The following is an 11,678-nucleotide window of genomic DNA, read 5'->3' as shown; positions in this document are numbered from 1 at the left end:
TCATCGCGTATAGCTTTAATTAAAATAACAATAATATTCATTACCCAAATATTCACGTATGCAATCAATTAATCGCCAATCGACGTGTGAAATAATTCGGCAATAATCTCGCGTGAGATTTTCCATTTGACGTCAACATGAGTCGAGTAAGTGTGTTTAATTCGGTCGCGCGAGAGAAAACGTCACGAGAGAGCATCTCTCGCTCTTTGTGTTCTCATCGAGAACTCGAAAATAAGCTTAGTCTTTCCACGATCATCTTACTCACCTTCTTTTCCGTTATATAATGACAAGACTCGAAATAGTATGCGTGGGCACTACGACGTCGTCATTTAGAAAATTGCACGCACGAATGTGTGCAATATATGAGTCGGAAAACTTTAAAAAGAATACGCGTATCTCTTTTATCTGCGAATGTATTTTATATACAGGATGTGATCATGCAAATGATAGATATTGCAATACTTTTTCGTAGGTGTATAATCGTAGGTATATCAACGAATTTTGAGTCGATTCTTGTGTAACAGAAATTGAATTTTTTTTTATTTTTTATTTTAATTTTAATTTTAATTTTTGTCGTCATAATTACAATTCAAACATTTTTTGTATACAGGTGTATGTGTTTATTCGGGCGTAAATAAATGGAATCTGTATAAGTTTGTACACATGAACAGCTATACAGAAATCGATAATCCGGTGATACTCCTGTGTCATGAGATTTTCTTGTTTTTTTACGTTATTTTCAATTTTTGTGCAATACGAAATCACAATTTACTACTTCTAATAAATCTATAAGTTCCTCGACAGCGTGAAAAATTTTAAGAATATATGAAACAATTATACGGAAACAAAGACGTAAATTAAAGTTAAAATATTCAAAAATTATGTTTAATTTTTATTTTATATTTTATTTGTAAAATTTTATTTGTTTTAATGTTTTATTTGTCATAAAATAATTGTGATCGATAATACTCATGATCAAAATAAAAATTTAATGGAATATGATTTTTAATGAAAATACATTGCAATGGATTTTGATAGATAATGACAGGTGTGAAACGGCAATGTGTCAACCGGTGTCAACGAATATTTTTCGCAGTTAAATATCAGCGAGATACAATGGGTCACGTGCACATATGTCAATTTTCGCACAAGAGAGCAAAAATTGCAGAGAGCATCTACCAAACTAGGTCACATATTCATCGATAGCGTGAAAATTTTTCGCAAAAAATTTATTATCCTCTTATGGAAAGATATTAATTCTGCTTGCATTCACAAATAAGAAAGCAATGATTCTATCTCGGTTTTTATAGAACATTATTACGCAAAAGAGAATATTTTATTAATGCAGCTAATATTGTAATGAGATCTTTATACATAAAAGAAATAAATTTGAATTCAACAGGTTTGCGTTCAAATCAAGGCACATTTGTATAAGCCAGAGCTCTATACGAGCCGCATAAACCCTAAAGCAATAGAACAGTAAAATTGATTAATCAGTCATGCTGCACACGCAGCATGTTGATACACGTAGTGCAATACGCAAGTTCTTTCTACCGTTCATCTGCGAGCATTTGATCATTCGTTCGGTAAGGCAATGCAAGATAAATAAACCAGGTCTGATCAAGATACCCTAGGATAAATAAAAATAACTTCCGCGAGCTTTTTACGAGCGGGACGACGCGGTTGAAATACGGCCACAAAATGTTTTGTCAGAATCACGATTATCATAATAATCGTGTCTCTCTTAAGACGCTCAGCCCACTCGGCTTTCCTGCTCTCGAAATGTACGGGGAGATATGTCTCGTACAAAAATTGCTCTATTTTCCAAGAGGCATATATCACGCAAATAATATTCCTTCATTTTTTATGCAAGTGTCAAGATTATGTTTATCTTTCTCCAAGGAAAATATACATTCCGTAAGCCTCATATGTGTGGGCCTATATGTATTGAGAATATTTTGACAGAAACTTGAAGACGAATTTTTTTCGTTCGATATAGAGATAATATTGTTAATAATCTTAAGAGTATGATATCGAAGAATCGTGTCTATTAAAGTTGACGAATTACATTCGTAAAATTTCAAATGTGTTTTGTTTGTTAATTGCCAAAAGACTGGGAATTCTAGTTAATTGCTAAAGTGGCGAATTGCCAATGAGCGATTAGATCGAAGCTAGAAATATTCTACTCACCGATGGTCGTGTAAATCGTGCCACAGTAGAACACAGCATTCCAAAATGTCCACACTTTTTGCCCGCGGTCCGTCAAGCCTCGTTTGAAAAACTCATACAAATCATTCTCGTATTCCATTAACTCGTCCGCCGCTCGTCCTTTCCAACGATGTAAGTCTGACGCCAATACTGAGTCGTCGCAAAATCCCCGAATCACCTCGAGCGTGTCGTTTCTTCAATCAAATAAAAGACACTTATTGGATGACTCAGGCTAAGAGCTTGATTCGATTTCAAATATTACATTTTACACATGTAATACTTAAAATTATTACAAGCTTTTGGAACTACGAAAGATAATATAAAAGTACAAATTTGCAAACGTTCCGCAATTATCTTATTATAAAAAAAATATTTGTGCGTTTAATATTTTAATTAAATTTCTCAATAAATATTTATAATTTTTTTTTCTTTTTATCTTATTTTTAACTATTTGATACGATATAATGTTTAACAACTTATTTTGTAAAAACTTGATGTGTTACCACTTTTATTATTGAAAAATAATCAATTACACAAGTTTGATTGATAATGACTAGCTTGATTTAATTTGGAGTAATACCTTTGAGAGAAAAAGTTCTTTTTGAATGACAACCAGGACAAACTGTCCTTTCAGATTGCGACACATGTCACCTCCATATTTTCAATAAAAATCCGCGACATAAATTTTGTCGTATATTCTCGTTAAAACAACATGAAAACTTTCTTTTGATATATAAATTAGAGTCGGTGTTATTAAAATGTCCACAATATCGAATTAGCTGGTATCCAATAAATAAGGCCAACGTCTGGCCAATAACAAGAGTTCTATTCCAATCTGACATAATGGCACTTTATTATCACTGAGAATAAGACGGAATCGTTCTCAACCACTCCTTGATTCCGAGAGTTAATTTTAGGAGAAGTTTCCTAGATCTGTTTCTTTGCTTAAATAAAAAGACCTGAGAGATACGCATGTTATAATTATAGTACTACAAGAGAATTATTATTTCTTAATTAATACGTTTTCTCTCTCATACATGCGTTTTAGACTATTTTTGATTAAATTTGGGCTACAGGGTATAGAGTAAAATTTCGCTGCCACACGCAAAGTATCTGTACCACTTATACGTTGATTATAATTTCTTCTGACCAGAGGCAAACCATTGACCCTAGCCTTCATTCAAAAATAATGATCTTTCGACAGCCTTCCTTCATCTTAATTCTTGATATCGTGCACGTTTAAAATGTACAATTGCCGAATATCTAGCTAACCGATCCACGCTACGTATCGTTTTATTGTATCTGTCACGCAAGGCCAATTTCTTATAGATAAGCTGTCGATTTTTCTCGATTGACCTGGTCTTCATATTAAAGCCACGATCGATTTTAGAAAGAGAAAATTACGGGAAAAATTATTTGACGGCCAAAGAAAAGCGTGAGATAATACTCGCTAACGTGTGATAATGCATCAGGCGATACAAAACGTAAAAGTGTGTCATATAAAGGTTTAATTTATTATTTCGTGCCAACTACGTCGCGATTTAAAAAATTACCACAAAGTTAAATATAATAGAAAGATAAACGCTTTCACACTCAAATACATATTATTCGCATTTTCATACAGATGAAACAAAATTAAATTTTATCGAATTATCAAGTTACAGAAAAAAGGACTATTGATGCATTGATTTTATCATTGAAAAATAAGCTTTGAAATCGAGCCAGAAGAACGAAAAGAGCTTTGTGGAATATAGAAATTATACAATAGCGTTAAAACGAGGTATTAGAACTGTTTTGCAGATAATGTCATACGATCGACCACGAAATCCAATACTAATTTGCATGGCAAACGATTGTTACACAATACCGCAGCTGTGAAGTTACTGGCGGGGCTAGGCGGGATCAGGAACATTATCGACAACATGAGATTGAATTGAAATTGTAACAGCCGTTGCACTCGCCTTGGCATGTTACGTGTGGTCAATGAGAATCAGATTAAAATTAATTGTCGGACGCGGAAAGTCGCAAAATGTATCGTTAGCACGTATTGAATAAGACCTTTTTGTATAGCAAAAGATTCAATTGTCTCATATTTTTATAGGATTCTCAACTATCTCTTTCAATACAGTTTTTTGCATTCTTTAGCACGCGACTCATAATTAGTTTTAATAAAGAAATAAATAATAAACCTTGCATAAGAGTGTAAAAATCTTGAGAACTCTTTACTGGCTCATGATCAACATTAATTTTAACGAGCATTGATATTCAAAATCTTTCGTTTTAGAAACAATGTCTTGTATTAAAATAAGAAAAATAGTTAACAGGTGCTTTATTATGTGTGTTAATGTTTGAGCCAATGCTATTAGTAGATTGTGTAATGCGATTTTAATATTGTTTTTTATAAAAATACTAATTTTTTTCTCTCGATAATTCTTAAAAAATATCCCCACGTTACATTAATTATTTTCAACATCAATAATATGAGATTAGATTAGATCAATAATAAAGAAGTATCTTTTTTAATGTTTGGGATTATGAATTTTAGTTTTAGCTTACCTCTTTTTTCGGATATCGAAGCGACTAGATTCCTCGTGCGTGCCCTCAACTGTCACGAAAATCATCGCTCCAGCGATGCTGTATAAAAACACGACAACGAATAAAAAAATGTGCGTGAACCATCTTCTGCTCCAGGAACTGACCTGCACAAAACGTTTATTATCAGACGCATTAATAATTAAAAAATAATAATAATAATATAGCACCTTTACAGATATACGTCAAATTACAAACACGATGACAATAAGATCAAAATGCTAATTTTTCTCTCTCCATAATTCTTTAAAAAAAAACCCCCTCGTTACATCAATTATTTTCAACATCAATAATATGAAATTAAATCAATAAAATATCGGATGCTCCACCTTTAGGGAGATGCGTAGGTTGGCCCAGGATAGGAAGGGATGGAGATACGTGTTCAAGCAGTCTTCGGACTGAGGACACTCTACGATGATGAGATCAATAATAGAGAAAGGATATATCTTTTTTCACATTCTTACCTTCTCGTAAAGCCACAAGACGCTTTTCTCCCCCACGCTAAGCCCGGACTTGGTAAAATCCTTGATCCCCTTGAATTGCGAGAAGACGAACTCGCTGGCTCGGTTAGTGTAGATCATCTGCGGTTGACCGGTAACCGGCGTTATGGGCATCGGCGTTTGTCCATATGGTGTCGAGACGTAGCCCATAGCAGTTCCTGGCTGCGCATAATATTGTCCCGGAATCGGTAGCATGATCTTTGGCCTGGGCGGCATTTTTTGTACTCGCGGCGAGCTCGACATCTTTGCGGCGAATTTGCAGTGCTCTACGATTCTTAGTCTCCGACGTGCGAGCGAAACATTTAAACACTTAAACACTTAAACACTTAAACGTGCTTTAGCGTACCTTCAATTTGTGATGATATTCTAGCAATTATCTAGTAATCACCCTCGAGATCGAGAGGGAATCTGTCACAAGGAGAAATAATTGTTGGACATTCTCGAAAGATGAATATCCGAATTTGATCTTCCGATTGCATTTAAGTTCGCTTTTCGATTTAATCTTCGCCGTCTGCAAGGAACACGAAAATGTGCTATGGCTCGGTTCTCTGTGTATCGTATGCAATTTACGCGAGTAGATAAGGATCTTGGAATGTTTACACCAAGTCACTCAACATGCAACGGTCGCACTATTTGCATCGCGTATAAATCTGTCAAACATATTAACCACTCGTGTCACTTTGTCCTCTTTTTATCTCGTTCGCTATTTCACAGATCTATGAATTATTTGAGAGCATGTATAAATAGCCGAAAGAATGTTGGCAAGCTTTTAGAGCGAAATTCTATGAGAAAGATTTATCTCGTAAAGAGACCGCTATGTCTTTCGGCAAAATTTACGAAAGGAATCATTCGTGGCTTGTGATCGCGAAGAGTCTCATTAATATATCACTACGTAAAAAAAACCTGTAACTCGCTTAAAATATTGTACAACAAAAAAAGCCTTTCAAAAAGCAATATCGAAAGTAATAAGTCGATCGCTGTAATGAATTTTTATTAAAAAGTCTTGCTCTTTATTTTTCAGACATTAACAATGATGCTCGTAAAGTTTCTACTTTATAAAACTAAATTCTTTGAATTAAAACAATTCAATATTATAATAAAAATTCAATATAATATTTTATATTACGAGATTTTTAATTAAAATATTTTAAAAGATCATTAAGTTTTCTTCAAAAAATATTAAATTTAATATTCAAAAAAATACAGATTTAAATGTTTCAAAGAATATTATTGCAAATATATTCTCGAAAGAAATATTTTCTATTAACCCGGTATTTGCAAAAAATATTAATTTCAAGTTAATCAACGCGCGAATAATCATCATGGAGAAGTGTGCCAATTGTAGGTATTCATTGATCTTGACCGGGCCAGGTATTTTCCTTGTGATCTCGAATTTGCACTCTCTCCTGTAATCCGAATCCTGTTTCTATCTAAAATTATTCGGACGACACGAACCATAAGGTCAATAACCTCGGATGAGATTCTAGCAATAGATAGTATGAGCATGTGCAAAGCACTCGAGGTAACGGATGATGGGAGAGTGCATTCTACGATTGCACAACCGCACTTCATTATAATTACAGTGTTACACGATCTTAGTTGTAACAGTATATGACACATATGTAATACAGAACTATGTAAAGCGAGGACACACTACGTAATTACAATTAAAGCAATATTCTACTTTGATATTTAATATTCAAAGCATTGAATAACGCGAACGCGATAATGTATGCAGTGTCACATACATACAAATGTCAGCATAACGAAATACTGTCAGAAAATCCTCTCTGATATTTTCCAGATATTAATATCTTTTTATCTATTTTAATTTTCAAAGTATATATAAATATTAATTTTTAAAAACTCGAAGTTTTACTGATTTTTAGATGAAATTAGTAATCTATTAAATTTAAAAAAAATCTATTTCTGATTTTAATTTATCATCACAAATCTTGAGATACATATGTGCGAGATATGTGCTTTTTTAAAAAATTTTTTCTTCTTTTATATGTATAGCGTAAAAATATATTTTACATAAAATTACTGTTTGTATAAACAAAATAATTATACACAATTAATCAAGCGTGCAAAGACAAATAATGCATGATAATCCGATTTATCATCGTCATTTAGTTTACATTATATAAAAAAGGTGCAACTGCGATGATGGATCATATATAAAATCTCACATTTGGCTTATCAGCAAAACCGTCATAAAAGATACTGCATCTGCGAAAGCGATCTTTCACCCCTTTGGGAACCAATCGACTGTTGCTATCGATTTATCACCAACCACCGGCGAGCAAATAAACTCAGTTTCTTTTCTTAACGATGCAAGCCGATGCTGTCCTCTCTATTTTTTTTTTTTTTTTTTTTTAAGCTCAAGACTGATTTCTCGATACAATATTTTCTATCAAATCGTTTGCTGCAGAAAATTGCATTAATTAGATTAATTATATCACTTTTTCACTAAACAGATAGATGCACTTTTCTTGAGACAACTTTCACATGTTTGAATACTTTTGCACAATTTTCAAAAATTTATGTACATCATCAATATACTTGCTCTCATGATATTTATTTAGTTCATTTATTTTAATCATTTATTTTTTCATTTATTTTAAATTACTTTATTTTACTTATATTTTATTGTATATATGTTTAGTCTTTACATTTAAAATTCTCTTCACTTTTGAAATAAAATTACATAATTTCAAATAAAATAATATCATTCTCTTCCCTTCGCGTAATTGAGTAATTCACAAGGAACGGGAGAAAATTACTGAGGGAGGATCTTGTCGCGATATTTCTTTCGATGAGAGAGATGTCCCATCCCATTTCCTCAACACGTATTCTTTTCGATTTCCTTCGGCAATCTGCGTCTTCGTTAGTCGTTTGACACAGATCGAAAGGCAAAAAAAAATCTCTCTTGCAAAAAAATATCTTGCTTTGCGCTACCCTTTCCCACAGCATTAGCAAAAAGACCACCTACACCTACGCGAAAAAAAAGCAGGTTGAATTTGTTCGATTATCTTATCATCCCGGCGAGTTTATTAATCTGGAAACGATGCAATAACGATTTAATAGCACGTGTCATCCTGATATCGGCGACGTTTAAAATTCTCCGAAGTTTCCGAGATCCTTCCTTTGACACACTTTCTTATATCAGAGTCTCTATGATGCTATTATCCTTTAGTACCTCACGATACATTCTAATTTAATCTGTAGTTTGTCGTCGTACAATTTTTTTTGTTTAATTTGTTCAAATTTTAATTAAATCGGAAATTACTATAAGACGCAGTAATTATATATTTTGAATAACTTTGTTTCCGAGCGGAATAAAATAAGCGGATGCTGCCTACAGGTGCTAACGTTAACATCTCCCACGTCCCTTCGACGGCAGCGTCGCGACGCCGACTGAGGAGCATATTCGATGCCGGAACTCGGGTCGCTTTGAAACCGGCGCTATACCGCAGGGCCGTATTAACTGCATATATATATATATATATATATAATATGTAAAGCTCAAAAATAATGTATTAGCTACAAAGTTTTCTCAAATTCCTAACCGTATTTAGTTAATTAATTAATATTTGCAAACAAATTATATCTCCCATAATTATAATATTTAAAAAATTTGACGTATACAAGAACTCTAAATGTGTACAAAAACTTTAATATAATTTGATGTGATATTTTTAATAAAAAATTATTTTGGTGCTATAGATGCACAAATATTAAATCAATTAGCGAATTTCGCGGTACGGCGCTGATCGAACCCTTTCATAACGAAGGAAAGATGGATACTTCTGTATATAGATACCGAAAAAGGAAATACATTTTACCATTCTACTTGCACACACCATCATATCGATTTTTTAGTTGGCCTTTTGTCCGATTTGCACACAATACAGGCATTTCTAGTTTCTACGTCATCTGATATTTCGCCAGGATGCAAGGAAATATTCCTTCGTTATTGTTTGTGTAATTAGCATTCTAATTGAATACAAACATACATCACAAACAATCATCCTCGCCTCTACATGTTTATTCAACATAATTGAATTCCCCGATTACATGAAATGCAAGCGTAAAAAAATATTATCTCTTTATCTTTGAAAAGGGTAATTAGGTATAAAAAAATAGACGAGAAAGAGTAATAGCTAAAATCAATGTACAAATTACTAATCTGCAATTATTAATAATAATATTAACTATTATAGAATTGTGCAAACTTGATATAAGATATATAGAGATAATATATTATCTAATAATATATTATCTAATGACTTATGGTTTATCTCAAATTGTCGACTTTTTATATAGTATAGATTATGCTTAAAAATTTTTTTATTAGTATGTGCAAAGTTACACAAACATATAAATGTAGTCTCAAGAAATCACAATTCAACGATAACAATACGCGTTTTAATTTAGCTTTTATTTCATTTCTGGTTAAACTAGCAACCTTGTGGTTATATGAATTAATTGAATCGTTTACATTAAAGCGTTCTGACAACATTTCGTGTGCCACCCTTGACGTATAGGCATATCCATGAAAGCAGCGTACACATACAAACGTGAAATTTATTTTATGCACTGCAATTATTTTTTACAATTTAGCATTATTATTTTTATATTAAAATATATATCGAATATATATTTTGAAATTTTCAGTTATTTAATATATCAAGACAATAACTTTTATAAGCAAACAATTTTCATTTTACACATTTTATTAGAGATTATAGTTAATTAAAATATCGAGAAAAGAATAAGCTAAAAATTTTTTGTTAGATCTCAAGATAATAGTTGAACGGTGAAAAAATTTTAAGTATAAGACTTCAAGATATATAATTTTCGTACGATTACGAAACATTTAATTTCGTGAAAAATTGATTACATTAAATTCATGCAGTCAATTGGTTGCTGTATTTTTTTGCCACGTCATTAATAAAATTACGGATTTTGCCTATAATGTCATTTGATGCACGAAATGACCGCTCAAAACAAGTCGAGCTTGTGCTATCATTTATATTTGTGGAAATAGCCACAGGAAGATTAACACGAATATGCTTGCCAGCAATACAATTTCTAGGATGTATGTCTCGAAGAATCTAAACAAAAATCGGACCAGAGAAAGTGACTCACGACGAGTGATTTACGACGATCAATGTCAAATTCGGGGAAAAAACTAACGATGAAAATTTATTTCTGGAAATAAATGATTCACACGAAATAAAAAGACGCTTTTGTAATTTCTCAAGTCTAGTAAATGACGTTAATTGAAGGGGAAAGAATAATTTCGTCTTGGAGAACGAATATAATTCATCCATTACATATACCTCTGTCGCCGAACGTCCGTGTATAAAAGACACTAAAAATGAACATCAAACATTTTTGTGATAAAACTGACATAGCTTTTATCGTGTTCAACTATAATAACAGATCCAGCTGGCCGAATAAAAAAAATGGACTCGACGAATGCATTTTGCGCAAGATGCGAATACATTTTTCCGCGTTTCCAAATCCATTAAAATCCTCGAAATGCAGAAAGAATATTCACAGAATGCAGTTTAATTTCTTCGAGATTGAAAAACTAAAATTAGTTTGTTCATCATAAGAGACTATATTAACGTCTTAAATAAAATAAAATAATATGCATAGTTTATCTTTATACATGATGACATATACTTCAAATAAAATTGATATGATTATATTTTCTTCATTATATATCCAGAAACTTTTATATGACAGAAAGTCACTTTCTCGTAAGAAACGATGCTTCTTTTATTATTATATAAAGTCCTCGAGAATGTGCTGATTTTTTGTTACCGTCTCAGCTTTCATCTGCGACATTTTCCGAGAAAGAAACAAATTTGCCAAAAGAAACATTTCTGCTATATTTCTACTATGCGACGTATTGCATAAAACTTCCAAGAAATATATCGTTAAAAAATAATATATACTAAGAAAATTAACACTCCGCGTTACTATAATCATATTTAATAGTAAATTGATAGTCGTACGATGTATAAGATATGACGAAATTATTTTAATTTAGCGTGGAGAAAGGAATTAGAATATATAGAAGATATACATAAAAAATGAGAAAAAATCGAACGCGAGCTTTTTTTCAATATCGAAGACTTAAACAAGAACCAAAGACAAATACGTATAAGCGAATAATGTTACTTTGAATGCGACTATCGGCGATTATGAAAAATATCAATGCATGCACTCGATGCATATCTCCGTTTCATTTATTTCGCAGTAGAAATGCGAAATTATAGTCAGACAGATGTAGATACACGTAACATACTTTTTCTACTTTACATTTCTGGAAAAAATACATTTTATGTCTTTCACATTCTG

The sequence above is a fragment of the Prenolepis imparis genome, unplaced genomic scaffold (assembly GCF_030444845.1).
Source record: "Prenolepis imparis isolate NDT839.2.m4 unplaced genomic scaffold, iyPreImpa1.0 SCAF_1, whole genome shotgun sequence".
In the NCBI taxonomy this organism is placed as follows: Eukaryota; Metazoa; Arthropoda; class Insecta; order Hymenoptera; family Formicidae; genus Prenolepis; species Prenolepis imparis.
This window is presented reverse-complemented; position numbering follows the sequence as displayed.